The 6,000-nt window shown below is 39.7% G+C and overlaps 1 protein-coding gene across 3 annotated transcripts in view; it reads right to left on the reverse strand.

The window, feature by feature from the left end:
• The window catches only part of ANKS1A (ankyrin repeat and sterile alpha motif domain containing 1A), a 177,570-nt gene that overhangs the window by 170,448 nt on the left and 1,122 nt on the right, over positions 1–6,000 (reverse strand). The window lies entirely within an intron of this gene.

A 6,000-nucleotide genomic window follows, 5' to 3' on the forward strand; every position in this document is an offset into this window, starting at 1 on the left:
TTCTTTGTGCTTTCATGTGTCTAGCAATTTTTCTATAATAAATACAGAGATCCATAATATCAATATTGGATATCCAATTCAGATATCCAAAAATCTCTGAGAATAAATTTTTAAAAGTTAGGGGCAAACTTGCTTAGGTGCAAAACCTGTCCTAAGCTGCTTCATACCTATCCCTTTTGTGTGAAGATTGACAGATTTCACTGTAGTAATACAACGTTCCCGAGTGTTGACCCCAGATTCCACCAAGGGCTTGCTATGACTCTCGAACAACCCCAAAATTTTGGATACTAAATCCAAGGGTTTCAGACAAAAGACTGTGGACCTGTATCAGTTTGTAATTTGCCACCGTTACCATTTTTAGGCTTCTAAAAATGGGACTCACATTTAAAAAGTTTGGGAGCTTCTGCTATCAATTATTATACATTTTTAAATGGCATCAGTATAAAATATGTCCTTAACAGGATTATCATTCCAGTTTAATCAAAGGTGGCAAGCACTGGGCTCCCATCAGATGATTTTAGCAGCCAAGGTTTACCAAGTCCTTGGCATGTGCCAGGCATTATGTGCCTTCCATATTTTAGCTCATGTGATGCTGCTTCAGGAAGTAGATACTATCCCAGGCCCATTATCCATATGAAATACAGATGCTCAGAGAGGTTATGTAACTTGCCTAACTCACAAGGCGGAGTTGGGTCAGAGCCTGACCTTCAGCAGCCATGCTGAGCCCTCGCCAGTTAGGCAAGCCAGGGGGCAGTTCTACTTCCTGGATCATCTCCACCATTTTTAATAGTGGTAATAACATCAAAGTAAAGCAGAGACAACTGACTTGTTTTAAAAACTCTTTTTGATTTGTAAACTAAACAAACTTGATCTACAAATTACTAAGAAAAGATAAATATGAAGCCATAACATATAATTTCTAGTATTACTACCATTAACTCTAACCACACCAAAGTTATTTGAAGATGTTCTATGAATGTAACAATATAATTTTCTATACCACAGAAAATCTCCCAGTAATCTTTTGGAAATCAGTGTGGGGAACATTTTCTGAGAGCTGTCCAGAAGAGACCAAGTTCCTACCCACAGGAGAGCCTGACATTTCCAAGAACAAACTCTCTACTTTTGGGGTTTCCTTGGTGTCTCTGGGCTATATAACCCAGTAATTTACTTTCCCTCCTGAAAACTAGGGTAGAAATAGCCTTGACTTCCTTTTTGCAAACCAAAATTCACAGCTGTTTGGGTGAACAAACCAAGAGGAAAAAAAGAACCTTCTGAAGGGATTTTTTTCGGCCAAGGATGCAACTTTCGCTGGGACCATAATCTCCCAGGACAAGTGAACATGCTGGAGCTAACTGGATACAAATCAAATTCTTAAGACCACAAGACTGTTTCACTGTTTCCAGTCTCTAATTTTTGTAACTAAGACAGTAAAAACTAAACTTCAATTGGAGAATTCAGAAAGAGGAAGATGTTTGACTTTTCAAACTTCTGTTAAATTATCTTTTTCTACAAGTACATGCCTTACTCAGTTTAAGATCGGACACTATTTTTAGATATAAAATAACCACACAAAGTCATGTTCTGCTTTAAAGAAAGGAAAAATGCACAGCAATGCCAAAATAAAGGAAAAGGATAGCTCCCAATAAAATCATACTTAAAAGAGATATCTAGAAAACTGTTGTCCTAATGGATAGTTGTGTTTTGTTTTTGCTTTGTTGCATGTGCTTGGAAGAACGAGAACTTAGATCACACAAGTCCATGAGATCCTGCTTCAGGACCACACCTTCTACAGTCCTTGGTCAGCACTGTCCTCTTCCTTAGGATGTTAAAATCATTTTGCTCCAATTAGGCACATCCAAAAGCAATCTGCCACCATGGGAGGACAAAAGTAACAGGGGCAGCATGAGGAAAGCTATCTTGCTGTTACTGTTTCCAAGCTACACATCCATTCTTGGGGTGAATGAAGGACCGTTCTAATGGAATGGTTATGTTAACCACCTCTTTTTTTTTTTTTTTAAGTCTGAATTCCTGACATAAATATTAGGAATCTTTCTTAAAAAACAACGAATAAGTTGTCATATCTTCTAACATTGGAACAACTTTTTATTGTCCCCAATGTCCCCAAGTTGGGTCCATTTTTCAAAAGTTTTCATTCTTCATTCCTTATTTCAAAAAATATTTCATATTTTTGGAAAGCTGTGGCTATTTCTGGATAGTCTCCCTCGACCACCCCAAAAGGTAGAGTAAAAAGTAATTTATAGCCACATTTATTGCTACTGTCTATAAATTTTCCGATTTCCAGTAAGCCTCCTTGGCTTATTTTCTTATTCACTCTTATGCTTGAGAAATTAAGTACAGAATTCTCCTAAACCATGACACAATCTACTCCTCGATCCTAGCCTTTAGTTCAGTTTCTCTGTGCTTCTGAACCCTCAGGAATGCATTTAACTTTACATTGTTCACATATGCCAGTATTTAGCTCGTAATTCAATATAGTTTTAAGTTAATATATGATGTTTTCTTGTAACATTTCCTTTTCTCAGGTTTGCCCTTTCGTTGACAGAACTCACTTCTAACCCAAATCTTACCGTCTTCTCATACCGAATTTCTTAGAAATCCATAGTTTCAGTATGACCATCAACATATCAAACTCTGCATTACATGAGAATTTGTGTGCAAGGCTGAAAAATACCATGAGTTAAAAAGAAGTTAACACAGTGCCTGTCCCAAGGTACCAACTGAAGGCACACAACTGTTCAACAATCAGAAAATGAGATCCTATTACATAAAGCAAAATCCACACCATCCAGAAACCTTTCTAGGACTAGACATTTCAGGTAACTATGCTTTCTAAATAATCTGTTGCTTGTCTTTTTAAGTGACAAAAATTATATTTGAATCATTTTGGATAAAAAACTAAAATATGTTTTTCCTACTTTCATTAACATGCTATACTGAACATAATTTAATCTGTATCTCATGGCTAAGAGTCATAATAAACAGAAATTAGAGCACTAAGCTACAGTACCATGATGCCTAGGACCTAAGCAAGTGTGCAGGGCTATGCACTTCTATGTTAATGGTCTCAAATTACTGGTGGGAAAAATTATGCTAGATTTTAATTGCTTCTTCTGTCTCTTATTTTGTCAATCTGTCACACAGACATACTGTTATAAATGCTGTAAGGAAACAGACCATGTCTCAGGAGAGGGGCTAATTTCGATAAAGTACCTACTATGTGCTGGGTCTGAGATGAACTTTGCAGGGCATTTGGCAATCGGCCTGGCACAAAGTAGATGACAGGTAAACACTAGATAAATGAACAGCACTAATGTGCCTACCTAAGCAGGCCCTCTCCCTTATTTACTGTCTCTGATCTGCCATAGCCAGAAAACACATACCCAAGGTTGAAAGAACACCATTTATCATACGTCTGGCATGGTACTTTGCACACAGCAGGGGCGGTATGGCAAAACCGTATGTGCTGAACTGAACTGAGGATGGGTAACAGGGAGCATTTACAATGTGCCAGGAACTGTGGAAGTATGTTACACACAGTATCTAAGATGATACCTATAATGCAAACAATACTGTCCCCATTTTACAGATGCAGAAATTGAGGCTCCAAGTGGCTGAGTAATTTGTATAAAATCAAGCAGCTAGTCCGTGGTGGGAGTACACTGTGAATTCAGGCAGTATGACTGCAGAACATTATACTATTATCTGAATTAATGTGCAGTAAGTAAGTGAAAGTCAGAAAGACATGAAGTTTTTACCAACTTTTTTTTCCTTGAAGTTTTTGCTGACTTTCTGATTCTCGGGTACGTTCTCAATTGGTGAGTGTTACTATACCTAAACGTTATACTGACAGGCCAAAGCAATAAACTAAGAAAGCTAGGCAAGTAAAGTATGAGCCAATGAGCTACTGTACACTCCAGATGATGCGTTCCAAAGAAGTAGAAGCCTGAGAGATCCGGGTGTATTAGGGTCATTAGGGAGGGCTTTAAGAAGTTAAGACCTAAGCCCAAGAAGTGTAAGAGTAAAGAGATGGGGTGAGAGAGGGAGCATCTTGTAGCTTAAGAATAAACACAAAACCTTTGTGGAACTGGGGATGGGGGTCATAAATAGATGAAAAGACCAACACATATGTGGTTTAGAACATTTATATCCACTGCTGCTGTAAGCTCCCATGCTTGCCAGCTTTACTTGGTCACTCAAACAGCTGGACAAACATAGGTTGCGGTTGGCACTACTAGCAAGGGTAGGATATGGCAGCTAATGCAAAGGCCAGATCTGAAGCTATGATTCCACAGCTCTTGTTAAAGGTACTTAGAGGTGGGGAGTGTGGGCATAGGGAACCTACCCTCTACTATTTCCAAACCTAAAAAGGGAAAACATGCTGACCTAGGGACTATTTAAATACAAAGTGTCATCTGCTCAGAATCTTTCACTAGGTTGAACCAGAATCACCTCTAATTAATGACACACCTAGTGTAACCAGCACTTGCAGATCCTCCCTGCCCTTAGGAATCCCAGGGATGAGAGGCTAGGGCAGCTCTTAGGCCACCTACCATCTCCGTAAGAGACACAAGAGCAAGTCAGGAGTCAGCTCTCTTATGCAAGGAAATGGAGACACCATGCACACTTTATGACAGAGACTGGAAATTTTAGCATGAGGCCAAAAGTAAAAACACTGTGGTCAACAAGAATTTCCTAGTCTTGCTTAACTACATGGCAGCTAAACCCTCAGCAAAATTTCAACAGTCTCTTGAGTGTGAGCAGTAAGAGTAATCTGACCTGTACTTGAAGGTGGGAGATATTTGAAAGTTTCTCACTTCAGCAGGATATACTAGGGGTTAAAGCATCTCTGGCAAACCCCCCAATGCTACATTATTCAACTAATTAGAGATAGGCACCCTCAAACTTGTATAGTCTTTCTCTCATCTCTCAGACAGCAGAAGTGCAGAAATGTAAGTAATCCAGGGAAGATTCAAAACCCGATGCATGCAAAGTACATCTATTGAGGGGCACCTGGGTGGTTCAGTCGGTTAAGCGTCTGCCTTCAGCTCAGGTCATGATCCCAGAGTCCTGGGATGAAGCAATGCGTTGAGCTCCCTGCTCAGTGGGGAGCCTGCTTCTTCCTCTGCTCCTCCCCCCACCCCCACCCCTGCTTGTGCTCTCTCTCCCTCTCTCCAATAAATAAATACAATCTTAAAAAAAAAAAAAAAAGTACATCTACTGAACACCCATGAGCTGTCAGGCACTGATCTAGGGACTGGACTATAAACATAAGAAAGACTAAGTCACTCTAAAAGATGGAAGTGTACCCATTCATTATTATTACTCTTTAACACGCCCAACCACTCAAGGCTCCAGGCAGGAAGTTCTTCTAGTGCCGCACTAGCACCAGATAAGTTTCCTTTCCTGCTTCTGTGCCTCTGATCACAGCTTGCCCAGCCTGGAATGCTCTCACTGTACTTCACCTATCTAAATCCTCACGTCCTTCAAAGCGAGCTGAAGTCCTCTTCCTGGAAGCTCTGATCTCTACCTCATTCCCAAAGTTTGTTTCATTTCTCCCAACTACTAATAATTACTGCCAGTACCACCATCAGCCTATTTAGAAATTTGTCATCCTTTAATTGATACTTTTATTCATTCAATGAATCCTGAGTACCAACTGTGTGACAGCATTGTTCTAGGGGCTGAAGAAAGGGCAGCAAACAGCATTGGTTTTAACCTCCCCAAAAGAAATCTTGGGGAGAGTTCTCTTATACCGCTTTTTAAAAATCTTCCCGTGTAGACCTGGGTTTATACTCAGTGCTTAATACCTAACAATTTATTAGATCCTTGGGCTACTTTGGTCCAACCTCACGCGAATTGAAGTTACATAAACTAATGGGGAACAAAAGCCAACGAAGCCATTTCTAAATGAACTTCCACTTCTTAAAAACCTCAAAAGAACAAGGAAGGAAAAGAAAACAGGCAATGAAAGTGCTG

This window comes from Ursus maritimus, unplaced genomic scaffold (genome assembly GCF_017311325.1).
Source record: "Ursus maritimus isolate PB19 unplaced genomic scaffold, ASM1731132v1 scaffold_30, whole genome shotgun sequence".
NCBI lineage: Eukaryota > Metazoa > Chordata > Mammalia > Carnivora > Ursidae > Ursus > Ursus maritimus.